Consider the following 17,050-nt stretch of genomic DNA (forward strand, 5'->3'; position numbering starts at 1 on the left):
GGTTATTTTCTTAAATTGATAAATATATACCCGCTACCCGGGTTGTTTTCTCATATTATAAAATTAACCCATTTAAGGGGTTGTTTTCTCATACTCACAAATATACCAAAATTACGGAGTTATTTTCTCTGATTGATAAATATTCTCATATTATAGGGCTGTTTTTTCATATTAAAAAATTTATCCGTTCTACGAGGTTGTTTTCTCATACTTGCAATTACACTACTTTTGTGACGTTATTTACTCACATTCATAAATATATACATTTTATGGGGTTATTTTCTTATATTTATAAATATAGCACTTTTACGTAGTCGTTTTTTATATTAAATTATTAGCACTATTATCGGGTTGTTTTCTCAAATTCATAAATATACACGTTCTACGGGATTATTTTCATATATCGATAAATATACTCCTTTTACGGGATTGTTTTCTCATATTATAAAATTAACTTATCTAAAGGTGTATTTTCTCATACTCACAAATATACTACAATTACGGCATTACTTTCTGAGATTCATAAATATCCATGTATTACGGGGTTGTTTTCACATATTTAAAAGTTTACCCCTTCTACGAGGCTAGTTTCTCATATTAAAATATTTATTTGTTCTACGAGGCTGTTTTCTTAGACTCGCAATTACACTACTTTTACAGGGTTATTTTCTCAAATTCATAAATATACAAGTTTTACGGGGTTATTTTCTTATATTGATAAATATACCATTTTTACGGGGTCATCTTCTCATACTAAAATATTAGCACTATTATGGTGTTGTTTTCACAAATTCATAAATATATACATTTTTTACGGGGTTATTTTCTTATATTCACACATATACCCCTTTTACAGGGTTGTTTTCTTATATTATAAAATTAACCCATTTAAGGGGTTGTTTTCTAATACTCATAAATATACTAAAATTACGGGGTAATTTTCTCCGACTGATAAATATCCCCGTATTATGGGACTATTTTCTAATATTTACAAATATACCCCTCTTATGGGGTGATTTTTTCCTATTAAAAAATTAACCCCTTTTACGAGGCTGTTTTTTTAGACTCGTAATTACACTACTTTTATGGGCTTGTTTTCTCAGATTCATAACTTTACATGTTTTACGGGGTTATTTTCTTATATTGATAAATATACCACTTTTACGGGGTCGTTTTTTCATATTAAACTATTCTATTGTGGGATTGTTTTCTTAAACTCATAAATATACACGTTTTACGGAGTTATTTTCTTACATCGACAAATATACCTCTTTTACCAGGTTGTTTTCTCATATTATAAAATTAACATATTTAACTGTTTTCTCATACTCATAAATATACCAAAATTACGGGGTTGTTTACTAATATTTATAAATATACTCCTCTTACGGGGTTGTTTTCTCATATTAAAAGATTTACCCCTTCTATGAGGTTATTTTCTTAAACTCGCAATTATACTACTTTTACGCGGTTGTTTTCTTATATTTATAAATATACACGTTTTAGGGGGTTATTTTCATATATTGATAAATATACCATTTTTACGGGGTCATTTTCTTATATTAAATTATTAGAACTATTATGGGCTTGTTCTCTCAGATTCATAAATATACATATTTTACGAGGTTATTTTCTTATTTTGACAAATATACTGTAACACCCGGAATTTTTTTTAATATATATTTAATAGTGAGTTTTTATTTAAGTTAATTTTAGCTTTATTTTTTATTCAAGTAAACTATTTGAGAAATGATTATATTTTGGTTATTCAAAATTTTCCCAAATGCATATTTATATAAGTAAAATTATATATTGGAAAATTATGGTAGAATTGTAAAGGATGTGTTTATAAAAGAATTTTGGGAAAATTGATTATTTAATTTAATTGTGTGTTAGGACTAAATTGGAAATTTATTTTGGAATAAGGATTGAAAGTATAATGTTATTTTTATGGGGTTTTAATGGAAATTTGTGAGTTTGGTATTTTCGTAAATAAATATGTCGGTCAGGGGTATTTTTGTAATTGTGTATTTTCAGTAATTCTAATTTGGCCCAAATTAAATAGTTAGGGGCTTAATTGAAAGGTTAAAAGAAGTTTAGGGGGTCAAATTGGAATTCTGCAGGATGGAATTGTAAGTAATTAAGAAAGTTGAGGGACCAAGTTGTAATAAGGAAAAGTTCAGGGGTCAAATGTCGATATTGAAAGGAAAGAAAATCGGGGAAGAGGAAGAGAGATGTCGGGGGAAATAGAGGTAGCGGAGGAAGGAGGCTGCCAGTCAGGCCGTCTGTCCGGTAGCAGAGTGGCCAGCTAAGCGTCGGTAGCCCAGCGGCCATGACACCCAGTGATGACAGCGTCTCTGTGAGGAGGAAGATGAAGCTTCTTTCTTGCCGTCTTGAGCGTTCCGGCGTCGGTGGTCGGCCGATCTTAGTGCGATCGACTCCTCTCGGCCCTCGGCTTTGTTTTGGTGGCCAGCGGTGTCGGCAGTGGTGTGATCGAGAGATTCTCGGTGGAGAGAAAATGGTGGCGTGGCATTTTCGACTTTTCCGTGAAACTCGGGTGGAGGATGGACGATCGGAGGATGTATCCCGACTCTCCTCTGCTCAACCCCATGACCTTGCCCGATTCATTATGGCGATCGGGTTTTGTTTGCGAATCGTGATGAGATCGTCCGTAAATCTCCGGATGATCGGGTGTCGGATCGGAAAATCGGGCGGGGATCGTCACCGGATCGTCGATCGGACTCGGCTGAAGCCGAGTCGGCCGTGATCGGCGTCGATAATTTTCTTTGGCCCGTTAATTTTAGAAATTCTTAGTTTAATTTGTGTCTATTGGATTATATTGAGTACTTGATGATATTTGTGAGTCATAAATATTGTACATGGGTTACGCCTCGTATTTTGTCTTTGTATGGCGAGGTCGGAAATAGTGAAGTTTGGGGACCCGACTCCTATTGTTTGAATCGTTAAGTATTTGAAGTGTTCTTCTGGCAGGTCCTGGACCCGTTTTTACGGGGGGTAATGTTCATGTTGTAGGGGAGGTTCTGCCGGATTTTCGGTAGAATTCTCCCGAGTAGAGATTCTTAGAGAGTCAGTCCTAGGAGTCTAGACCTAGGATTAATGATGGATTGTCTCGGTATTGATAAATTGTTTTCCGTGATTAGATGATCATGCGTAAACCGCTCCAAGCAGGAGCCTTAGGAGGCGGTAGAAGGTCGCCCAATCCACTGTGAGTTAAAGTCATTTAATCATTGCACTATTGCTAAGTCCGATTTTAATATGCTATTTTGGAAGTTTATGTTTAACATGGTTACTAATATCTCAACGTAATTAATTTCACTGGATTATTAATTATTGAAGATAATATGAGTATTATTATAGTAATGTTATAATAATTCCAAATATCATCGATTTTCCACTGTTTGATGTTTTACTCTTAATTGTTAATCATTAATTTGATATGGTTGAATGACTTCATTATACAATGATATTTATTAAATGGATGATTGTGTCTTGGGAAACGTGGCTTGTAGAACATGCCGCTCGATGGGTTACATCGGGACGGCGTCTGCCGGTAGTGATCATGGATATAAGGTTATTATGGATTTATGCATACGATCGAGCTTGCTCTGGTGGGGATTGATTGATTCTGGGAGTTAAGGTCCCCGATCGAGCGATGCTCTCTGGTAGGCTTATTTGGAATTCAAGTGTTCGGAGGTAAGGACCTGATCGAGCTTGCTCTCTAGGCGCCGGACTGTTGGATTAAGAGAGCCGAAAGGCTATTAGAATTTGGGGTTAGGGTTCTCTTGAGCCACTCGTCCCGTAAAAGTAAATATATATTTTTATTTATTTATTTATTATGGTATTTGATTATAATGTGATTTGTATTTCACGTGCATGGTTGATATTTTGATTCGAATGATTAATATTTTATGTGAAGGAAATAGTAGGGTATGATTATAGTATGGTTTGATATCGATTTGAATAATCTATGTTTTACGAGAAGAAGCAATAGTCCCTAGATTATTTGATTTTAACTCACTCTCGAGACCGGCAGTCTCCATTTATATTTTTTGATTCGTGTTGTTAGTTCTCATGACTCTTATTCAGTAACCCGACTCCTTCATCATCGGGTGATGTATTTGATTTGGTATGTAAATTGGTAAATCTTAGATTCTCATGAGTAGTAATAGTAAATGTATCGGTTGTAAATTTTCCGAGCTTCAGTCTCGCCTAGTTTTTCCTGGCGGGGTAAGTATTTATGTAGAATGCAGCTATTAAGATAATTTGTGGTTTTAATAATATTAATTTGAGATGAGATTTGTTTAAATCAGTGAGTGTCAGGCTTACTACGGGTTTCGGTGGCCTTAAGCCTACCCATTCCCTAGTGCCGGTCACGGGCCCACGGGTGGGGTCGTGACATATACCCCTTTTACGGGGTTGTTTTCTCATATTATAAAATTAACCCATTTAAGGGGTTGTTTTCTCATACACATAAATATACCAAAATTACAGGGTTATTTTCTCAGGTTCATAAATTTCACTGTATTACAGGGCTATTTTCTAATATTTATAAATATACCCCTCTTACGAGGTTGCGTTCTCATATTAAAAAATTTAGCCCTTCTACGAGGCTGTTTTCTTAAACTGGTAATTACACTACTTTGACGCGGTTGTTTTCTCAGATTTATAAATATACATATTTTACGGGGTTATTTTCTTATATTGATAAATATACCACTTTTACGAGGTTGTTTTCTCATATTATAAAATTAACCCATTTAAGGGGAAGTTTTTTCATACTCATAATTACACCAAAATCACCGGGTTGTTTTCTTCGATTGATAAATATCCCGTATGTGGGGTTGTTTTCTCATATTAAAATATTTATCCCTTCTACGAGGCTATTTTCTCAGACTCGCAATTACACTACTTTTACGGGGTTGTTTTCTCAGAATCATAAATATACACGTTTTACGGGGTTATTTTCTTATATTGATACATATACCACTTTTACGGGGTCGTTTTCTCATATTAAATTATTAGCGCTATTATGGAGTTGTTCTCTTAAATTCATAAATATATACGTTTTACGGGGTTATTCTCTTATTTCGATAAATATACCCCTTTTATGGGGTTGTTTTCTCATATTATAAAATTAATCCATTTAAGGGGTTGATTTCTCATACTCACAAATATATCATGATTACAGGGTTATTTGCTCAGATTTATAAATATTCCCGTATTACGGGATTGTTTTCACATATTAAAAAGTTTACCCCTTCTACGAGGCTATTTCCTCATATTAAAAAATTTATCCGTTCTACAAGGCTCTTTTTTCATACTCACAAATATACAACAATTACGAGGTTATTTCCGCAGATTCATAAATATAATTGTAGTTTTCAGATATTAAAAAATTTACCATTTCTACGAGACTGTTTTCTCATACTAAAAAATTTGTCCGTACTACGAGGCTGTTTTTTAGACTCGCAATTATACTACTTTTACGGAGTTGTTTTCTCATATTCTTAAATAAACGTTTTACGGAGTTATTTTCTTATTTTGATAAATATACCACTTTTATGGGGTCATTTTCTCATACTAAATTATTAATACTATTATGGTGTTGTTTTCTCAAATTTATAAATATACACGTTTTACGAGGTTATTTTCTTATATTGACAAATATACCTCTTTTACGGTGTTATTTTCTCATATTATAAAATTAACCCATTTAAGGGGTTATTTTCTCATATCCATAAATATACCAAAATTACGGGGTTAATTTCTCCGACTGATATATATCATTGTATTTACGCGGTCGTGTTCTAATATTTATAAATATACCCCTCTTAGGCGGTTGAATTTTTCGTATTAAAAAATTTACCCCTTCTACGAGGCTGTTTTCTTAGACTCGCAATTATAATACTTTTGCGGAGTTGTTTTCTCAAACTCATAAATATAAATATTTTACGGGGTTATTATCTTATATAAACAAATATACAACTTTTACGAGGTTGTTTTCTCATATTATAAAATTAACACATTTAAGGGGTTGTTTTCTCATACTCATAAATATACCCGAATTACGGGATTATTTTCCCCGATTGATAAATATTCCCATTTTGCGTGGTTATTTTCTCATATTAAAAAATTTACCCCTTCTACGAGGCTGTTTTCTTAGACTCGTAATTACACTACTTTTATGGGTTATTTTATGAGATTCATAAATATACATGTTTTACGGGATTATTTTCTTATATTGATAAATATACCACTTTTATGGGTTCATTTTCACATACTAAATTATTAGCATTATTATGGTGGTGTTGTTTTCTCAAATTCATAGATATACACTTTTTACGGGATTATTTTCTTATATTAACAAACATACCCCTTTTACGGGGTTGTTTTCTCATATTATAAAATTAACCCATTTAAGCGGTTGTTTTCTCATACTCACAAATATATCAAAATTACGGGGTTATTTTCTCCAATTGATAAACATCCCCGTATTATGGAGTTTTCTTCTCATATTAAAAACTTTACCCCTTCTACGAGGCTGTTTTCTCAGACTCGCAATTACACTACTTTTACAAGATTGTTTTCTCAGATTCATAAATATACACGTTTTAGGAGTTATTTTCTCATATTCCCGTGTTATGGGGTTGTTTTCTCATCTTAAAAACTTTACTCGTTCTACGAGACAGTTTACTGAGAATCGCAATTACACTACTTTTACGGGGTTGTTTTTTTAGATTCATAAATATACGCGTTTTACGGATTTATTTTCTTATATTGATAAATATACTTTTATGGGGTCATTTTTTCATACTAAATTACTAGCACAATTATAGTAATGTTTTCTCAAATTCATAAATATACACGTTTTACGGAGTTATTTTCTTATATTGGCAAATATACACCTTTTACGGGGTTGTTCTCTCATATTATAAAATTAACCCATTTAAGGAGAAGTTTACTCATCATAAATACACCAAAATTACAGAGTTATTTTGTCCGATTGATAAATATTCCCGTATTATGGGGTTGTTTTCTCATATTAAAAACTTTACCCCTTCCACGAGGCTGTTTTCTAAAACTCGCAATTACGCAACTTTTACGAGGTTGATTCCTCATATTCATAAATATACACGTTTTACAGGGTTATTTTATTATATTGATAAATATACTACTTTTACGGGGTTGTTTTCTCATATTATAAAATTAACCCCTTTAAGAGGTTGTTTTCTCTTACTAAAAAATATACCAAAATTATGGGGTTATTTTTTCCGATTGATAAATATTCCAGTATTTTGGGGTTGTTTTCTAATATCTATAAATATACCCCTCTTACTTGGTTGTTTTCTTATATCGACAAATATACCCCTTTTACAAGGTTGTTTTCTCATATTATAAAATTAACCCCTTTAAGGGGTTGTTTTCTCATACTCACAAATCTACCAAAACTACGGGGTTATAAATATTCCTGTATTATGGGGTTGTTTTCTAAGATTTATAAATATACCCCTCTTACGGGATTGGTTTCTCATATTAAAAAATTTACCTCTTCTACGAGATTGTTTTCTAATACTCACAATTACACTACTTTTATGGGGTTATTTTCTCAGATTTATGAATATACACATTTTAAGAGGTTATTTTCTTATACCGACAAATATACCTCTTTTATGGGGTTGTTTTCTCATATTGTAAAATTAACCCATTTAAGGGGTTGTTTTCTCATACTCACAAATATACCAAAATTACGCAGTTATTTTCTTTGATTGATAAATATCCCCGTATTACAGGGTTGTTTTCTAATATTTATAAATAAACTCCTCTTATAGGGTTATTTTCTCATATTAAATAATTTACCCCTTCTACGAGGCTGTTTTCTTAAACTCGCAATTGCACTACTTTTACGCAGTTATTTTCTTAGATTCATAAATATACACGTTTTATGGAGTTATATTCTTAATATTGAAAAATATACCACTTTTACAGGGTTGTTTTCTAATATTTATAAATAAACTCCTCTTATAGGGTTATTTTCTCATATTAAAAAATTTACCCCTTCTACGAGGCTGATTTCTTAAACTCGCAATTGCACTACTTTTACGCAGTTGTTTTCTTAGATTCATAAATATACACATTTTATGGAGTTATATTCTTAATATTGAAAAATATACCACTTTTACAGGGTTATTTTCTAATATTAAATTATTAGCACTATTATGGGGTGGTTTTCTCAGATTTATAAATATACAAGTTTTATGGAGTTATTTTCTTTTATTTAGAAATATACCCCTTTTACGGGGTTATTTTCTCATATTATAAAATTAACCCATTTAAGAGATTCTTTTTTCATACTCACAAATATACCAAAATCAAGGGGGCTGTTTTCTCATATTAAATTATTAGCACTATTATGGGGTTGTTTTCTCAAATTCATAAATTTCACTGTGTTACAGGGTTATTTTCTAATATTTATAAATATACTCCTCTTACGGGATTGTTTTCTCATATTAAAAAATTTACCCCTTCTACAATGCTGTTTTTTTAGACTCCCAATTAAACTACTTTTACGGGGTTATTTTCTCAGATTAATAAATACACATATTTTACGGGATTATTTTTTTATATTGATAAATATACCACTTTTACAGGGTCGTTATCTCATATTAAATTATTAGCACTATTATGGGATTGTTTTCTCAACTTCATAAATATACACAGTTTATGTAGTTATTATCTTATATTAACAAATATACCACTTTTACTCGATTGTTTTCTCATATTATAAAATTAACCTATTACGGGGTTATTTTCTCAGATTCATAAATATCCTCGTATTACGGGGTTGTTTTATCATATTAAAAAATTTACTCCTTCTACAAGGTTGTTTTCTTAGACTAGCAATTACATTACTTTGACGGGGTGTTTTCTCATATTCATAAATATACACGTTTTACGGGGTTATTTTCTTATATTGATAAGTATACCATTTTTATGGGGTCGTTTTCTCATATTAAATTATTAGCACTATTATGGAGTGGTTTTATCAAATTTATAAATATACACGTTTTACAGGGTTATTTTCTTATATTGACAAATACACCCCTTTTACGAGCCTGTTTTCTCAGACTCGCAATTACACTATTTTTACATTGTTGTTTTCTCAAATTTATAAATATACATATTTTACGAGGTTATTTTCTGATATTGATAAATATACCACTTTTACAGGGTTGTTTTCTCATGTTAAATTATTAGAATTATTATGGGGTTGTTTTGTCAAATTCATAAATGTACACGTTTTACGGGGTTGTTTTCTTATATTGACAACTATACCCCTTTTACGGGTTTGTTTTCTCCTATTAAGTTATTAGCACTATTATGCGGTTATTTTCTTAAATTCATAAGTATACACATTTTTACGATATTATTTTCTTATATTGACAGATATACCCCTTTTACGAGGTTGTTTTCTCATATTATAAAATTTAACTCATTTAAGTTGTGGTTTTCTCATATTAAAAAAATTTACCTGTTCTACGAGCTTATATTCTTAGACTCTCAATTACACTTTTACATTGTGGTTTTTTAGATTTATGAATATATACATTTTACGAGGTTATTTTTTTATATTGATAAAAATAGCACTTTTACGGTGTTGTTTTCTCATATTAAATTATTAGAACTATTATGGGATTGTTTTCTCAAATGCATAAAAATACACGTTTTACGAGATTACTTTCTTATATAGACAAATATAGCCCTTTTACGGGATTACTTTCTCATTTTATAAAACTAACCCATTTAAGGGGTTGTTAACTCATACTCATAACTATACCAAAATTATGTGGTTATTTTATGAGATTCATAAATATCCCCGTATTACGGGGTTGTTTTCTCATATTAAAAATTTACTCATTCTACAAGGCTGTTTTCTTAAACTAGTAATTACATTACTTTGACGGGGGTATTTTCTTATATTCATAAATATACACGTTTTACAAAAATATTTTCTTATATTGATAAGTATACCACTTTTACGGGGTTATTTTCTCGTATTAAATTATTAGCACTATTTTGGAGTGGTTTTATCAAATTCATAAATATACACGTTTTACAGGATTATTTTCTTATATTGACAAATATACCCCTTTTAAGGGGTTGTTTTCTCATATTAAGTTATTAGCACTATTATGCGGTTGTTTTCTCAAATTCATAAATATACACATTTTTACGAGATCATTTTCTTATATTGACAAATATACCCCTTTTACGGGGTTATTTTCTTATATTATAAAATTAACCCATTTAAGCGGTGCTTTTCTCATATTAAAAAAATTTACCCGTTCTACGAGGCTGTATTCTTATACTTTCAATTACACTATTTTTACGTTGTTGTTCTCTCAGATTTATAAATATACACATTTTACTTGGTTATTTTCTCATATTAAATTATTAGAACTATTATGAGGTTGTTTGCTCAAATGCATAAAAATACGCGTTTTACGGGGTTATTTTCTTATATGGACAAATATAGCCCTTTTACGGTATTGCTTTCTCATATTATAAAACTAACTCATTTAAGGAGTTGTTAACTCATACTCATCAATATACCAAAATTATGTGGTTTTTTTCTCTGATTGATAAATATTCTCGTATTATGGAGTTATTTTTTCATATTAAAAAATTTGCCCCTTCTACGAGGCTATTTTCTCAGACTCGCAATTACACTACTTTTACGGGATTGTTTTCTCATATTCATAAATATACACGTTTTACAGGGTTATTTTCTTATACTAATAAATATACCACTTTCACGGTGTTATTTTCTTATATTAATAAATAAACACCTTTTACGAGTTGTTTCTCATATTATAAAATTAACTCTTTAAGGGGTTGTCTTTCCTTACTCACAAATATAACAAAATTACGAGGTAATTTTCTCCAAAAAATAAATATCTTTGTATTACGGGTTGTTTTCTCATATTAAAAAATTTACCCCTTCTTTGAGGTTGTTTACTCATATTAAAAATTTTACTCTTCTACGAGGTTGTTTTGTCAGACTCGCAATTACACTACTTTTACGGGGTTGTTTTCTCAAATTTATACATATACACGTTTTATTTTCTTATATTGACAAATATACCCCTTTTACGGGGTTGTTTTCTTATACTTACAAATATACAAAAATTACAGGGTTATTTTCTCCGGTTGATAAATATCTTTGTATTACGTGATGTTTTCTCATATTAAAAAATTTACGCCTTCTATGAGGCATTTTTCTTAGACTCGCAATTACACTACTTTTACGGAGTTGTTTTCTCATATTCATAAATATACACGTTTTATGGAGTTATTTTCTTATATTGATAAATATACCACTTTTACGGGAATATATTCTTATATTAAATTATTAGCACTGTTATGAGGATGCTTTCTCAAATTCATAAATATAAACATTTTTACAGGGTTATAAATATAACCCTTTTACAGGTTGTTTTCTCATATTATAAAATTATCCAATTTAAGATATTGTTTCCGCATACTTACAAATATACTAAAATTACGGGGTTATTTTCTCCGATTGATAAATATCCCCGTTTTACGAGATTATTTTCTAATATTTATAAATATACCCCTCTTACGAGGTTATTTTTTCATATTAAAGAATTTACTCCTTCTACGACGTTGTGTTCTTGGACTTGCAATTACACTACTTTTACAAAGTTGTTTTCTTAGATTCATAAATATATACGTTTTACAAGGTTATTTTCTTCTATTGATTAATATACCGATTTTATGGGGTCGTTTTCTCATATTAAGTTATTAGCACTATTATGCGGTTGTTTTCTCAAATTCATAAATATACACGTTTTTACATAGTTATTTTCTTATATTGACAAATATACCCCTTTTACGGGGTTGTCTTTCATATTATAATATGAACCCATTTAAGCAGTTGTTTTCTTATACTCACAAATATACTAAAATTACGGGGTTATTTTCTCCGATTAATAAATATCCCCGTATTACGGGGTAATTTTATAATATTTATAAATATACCCCTCTTACACATTTGTTTTTTCATAAAAAATTTACCCCTTCTAAATGGCTGTTTTCTCATATTAAAAAATTTATCCGTTCTACGAGGCTATTTTCTTAGACTCGCAATTACAATACTTTTACGAAGTTATTTTCTAATATTCATAAATATACAGATTTTATGGGGTTATTTTCTTATATTGATAAATATAACACTTTTACGGGGTCGTTTTCTCATATTAAATTATTAGCACTATTATGGGGTTGTTTTCTCAAATTCATAAATATACACGTTTTACGGGGTTATTTTCTTATGTCGACAAATGTACCCTCTTTATGGGGTTGTTTTCTCATATTATAAAATTAATCCTTTTAAGGGGTTATTTTCTCATACTCACAAATATACCAAAATTACAGGTTTATTTTATTCGATTGATAAATATCCATGTATTGCAACGTTATTTTCTAATATTTATAAATATACTCCTCTTACAAGGTTGTTTTCTCATATTAAAAAATTTACTTCTTCTACGAGGCTGTTTTCTCAGACTCGCAATTACATTACTTTTCGGGGTTGTTTTCTCAGATTCATAAATATACATGTTTTACGGGATTATTTTCTTATATTGATAAATATACCACTTTTACGGGGTCGTTCTCTCATATTAAATTATTAGCACTATTATGGGGTTGTTTTTTCAAATTCATAAATATAAATGTTTTATGGAGTTATTTTCTTATATCGACAAATATATCCCTTTTATGGGTTTATTTTCCCATATTATAAAATTAACCCGTTGAAGGGGTTGTTTCCTCATACTCACAAATATACCACAATTATGGGATTATTTTCTCAGATTCATAAATATCCTCGTATTACAGGGTTATTTTCTAATATTTACAGATATACCCTGTAATCATATTAAAAATTTTACCCCTTCTATAAGGTTGTTTTTCTAGAATCGTAATTACACTGCTTTTTTAGGATTATTTTTTCAGATTCATAATTATACATGTTTTACGGGGTTATTTTCTTATATTGATAAATATACCACTTTCTCGGAGTTGTTTTCTCATATTATATTTGTAACACTGTTATGGGGTTGTTTTTTCAAATTCACACGTTTTACAGGGTTATTTTCTTTTATGGACAAATATACCCATTTTACGGGGTTATTTTCTCATATTATAAAATTAACCCATTTAAGGTGTTGTTTTCTCATACTCACAAATATACCAAAATTACGGGGTTATTTTTTTCGACTGATAAATATTCCCATATTATGGGGTTGTTTTCTCATATTAAAAAATTTACCCCTTCTACAAGGCTATTTTCTGAGACTCGCAAATACACTACTTTTACAGGGTTATTTTCTCATATTCATAAATATACACGTTTTATGGAGTTATTTCTTATATTGATAAATATACCACTTTTACAGGGTTATTTTCTTATATTGACAAATATACCCCTGTTATGGGGTTGTTTTCTCATACTCACAAATATACCAAAATTACGGAGTTATTTTCTTCGATTAATAAATATCCCCGTATTACGGAATTATTTACTTATACTAAAAAATTTACCCTATTATGAGGTTGTTTTTTTTCATATTAAAAAATTTAACCCTTTTATAAGATTGTTTTATCAGACTCGCAATTACACTGCTTTTACGGGGTTATTTTCTCAATTTTATAAATATACACATTTTACAGAGTTATTTCTTATATTGACAAATATACCCCTTCTACGGGGTTGTTTTCTCATATTATCAAATTAACCCATTTAAGAAGTTGTTTTCTCATACGCACAAATATACTAAAATTACGAGGTTCTTTTCTCTGGTTGATAAATATCCCCGTATTATGGGGTTGTTTTCTCATATTAAAAAATTTACGCCTTCTATGAGGCTGTTTTCTTAGACTAGCAATTACACTACTTTTACGGGATTGTTTTCTCATATTCATAAATATACAATTTTTTTGGAGTTATTTTCTTATATTGATAAATATGCCACTCTTACGGGGTTATTTTCTTATATTAAATTATTAGCACTATTATGGGGATGTTTTCTCAAATTCATAAATATACACATTTTTAAAGGGTTATAAATATACCCATTTTATGGGGTTGTTTTCTCATATTATAAAATTAACCAATTTAAGGTATTGTTTTGCATACTCACAAATATTCCAAAATAACGGGGTTATTTTCTCCGATTGATAAATATTTCCGCTTTACATGATAGTTTTCTAATATTTATAAATATACCCTTCTTACCGGGTTTTTCTCTCATATTGTAAAATTTACTCCTACTCCAATTACACTACTTTTACGAAGTTGTTTTCTTAGATTCATAAATATATACGTTTTACGGGATTATTTTCTTATATTGATAAATATACCACTTTTACGGGGTCGTTTTCTTATATTAAGTTATTAGCACTATTATGCGGTTGTTTTCTCAAATTCATAAATATACACGTTTTTACGAGGTTATTTTCTTATATTGACAAATATACCCCTTTACGGGGTTGTTTTCTCATTTTATAATATTAATCCATTTAGGCAGTTGCTTTCTCATACTCACAAATATACTAAAATTACGGGGTTATTTTCTCCGATTGATAAATATCCTCGTATTACGGTGTGATTTTCTAATATTTATAAATATACCCCTCTTACACGGTTGTTTTCATATATTAAAAAATTAACCCCTTCTAAATGGTTGTTTTCTGATATTAAAAAATTTATCCGTTCTACGAGGCTATTTTCTTAGACTCGCAATTACACTACTTTTACGAAGTTGTTTTCTTAGATTCATAAATATACACGTTTTATGGGGTTATTTTGTTATATTGATAAATATACCACTTTTACGGGGTCATTTTCTCATGTTAAGTTATTAGTACTATTAAGCGGTTGTTTTCTCAAATTCATAAATATACACATTTTTACGAGGTTATTTTCTTATATTGATAAATATATCCCTTTTACGGGGTTGTTTTCTCATATTATAAAATTAACCAATTAATGGATTATTTTCTCATACTCAACAATATACCAAAATTACGAGGTTATTTTCTCCGATTAATAAATATCCACGTATTACGGAATTATTTTCTTATATTAAAAAATTTACCCTTTTTATGAGGTTATTTTTTCATATTAAAAAATTTAACTTTTCTACGAGGCTATTTTCTAAGACTCATAATTACACTGCTTTTACAGGGTTGTTTTCTCAATTTTACAAATATACATGTTTTACGGGGTTATTTTCTTATATTGACAAATATACCCCTTGTACGGGGTTTTTTTCTCATATTATCAAATTAACCCATTTAAAGGGTTGTTTTCTTATACTCACAAATATACCAAAATTACAGGGTTATTTTCTCTGGTTGATAAATATTCTCGTATTACGGGGTTGTTTTCTCATGTTAAAAAATTTACGCCTTCTATGGGGCTGTTTTCTTATACTCGCAATTACACTACTTTTTACCAGGTTGTTTTCTCATATTCATAAATATATACGTTTTACGGAGTTATTTTCTTATATTGATAAACATAACACTTTTACGGGGTTATTTTCTTATATTAAATTATTAGCACTATTATGTGGAAGTTTTCTCAAATTCATAAATATACACATTTTTAAAGGGTTATATATATACCCCTTTTACGAGGTTGTTTTCTCATATTATAAAATTTATCAATTTATGGCATTGTTTCTGCATACTCACAAATATACCAAAATTATAGGGTTATTTTCTCCGATTGATAAATATTCTCGTTTTACGGGGTTATTTTCTAATATTTATAAATATACCCCTCTTACTCGGTTGTTATCTCATATTAAAAAATTTACCCCTTCTATGATGTTGTTTTTTGAGACTCATAATTACACTACTTTTACGAAGTTGTCTTCTTAGATTCATAAATAAACAAGTTTTGGGGTTATTTTCTCCGATTAATAAATATCCTTGTATTACGAAATTGTTTTCTCATATTAAGAGATTTACCCTTTTTATGAGGTTATTTTTTCATATTAAAAAGTTTAACCCTTCTACAAGGTTGCTTTCTGAGATTCACAATTACACTGCTTTTACGGGGTTGTTTTCTCAATTTTATAGATGCACACGTTTTACGGGGTTATTTTCTTATATTAACCAATATACCCCTTTTACGGGATTGTTTTCTCATATTATCAAATTAACCCATTTAAGGGGTTATTTTCTTGTACTCACAAATATACCAAAATAACGGGGTTATTTTCTCCGGTTGATAAATATCCCCGTATTACGGGGTTGTTTTCTCATATTAAAAAATTTACGCCTTCTATGAGGCTGTTTTCTTAGACTAGCAATTACACTACTTTTAAGGAGTTGTTTTCTCATATTCATAAATATACACGTTTTACGGAGTTATTTTCTTAAATTGATAAACATACCACTTTTACAGAGTTATTTTCTTATACTAAATTATTAGCACTATTATGGAGAAGCTTTCTCAAATTCATAAATATACACGTTTTACGAGGTTATTTTCTTATATCGACAAATATACTCCTTTTACCGGATTATTTTCTCATATTATAAAATTAACCCATTGAAGGGATTGTTTTCTCATACTCACAGATATACTATAATTATGGGGTTATTTCCTCAGATTTATAAATATCCTCGTATCACGACATTGTTTTCTAATATTTATAAATATACTCTATAATCATATGAAAATATTTACCCCTTCTATGAGGTTGTTTTCTTAGACTCGCAATTACACTATTTTTCAAGGTTATTTTTTCATATGTATAAATATACACGTTTTATGGAGTTATTTTCTTATATTAATAAATATACAACTTTCACGGGGTTATTTTCTTATATTAATATATTAGCACCATTATGGAGTTGTTTTTTCAAATTCATAAATATACACGTTTTCTTATATCGACAAATATACCCCTTTTACGGGGTTTTTTTTCAT

General features: G+C 29.8%; 1 pseudogene; it reads left to right on the forward strand.

Annotated features, from left to right (window-relative positions):
* Nucleotides 1-2,332: 2,332 nt before the first annotated feature.
* Nucleotides 2,333-17,050, forward strand: part of LOC8267088 — a 30,998-nt pseudogene continuing 16,280 nt past the window's right edge.

This window comes from Ricinus communis, chromosome 3 (genome assembly GCF_019578655.1).
Source record: "Ricinus communis isolate WT05 ecotype wild-type chromosome 3, ASM1957865v1, whole genome shotgun sequence".
NCBI classification, from domain to species: domain Eukaryota; kingdom Viridiplantae; phylum Streptophyta; class Magnoliopsida; order Malpighiales; family Euphorbiaceae; genus Ricinus; species Ricinus communis.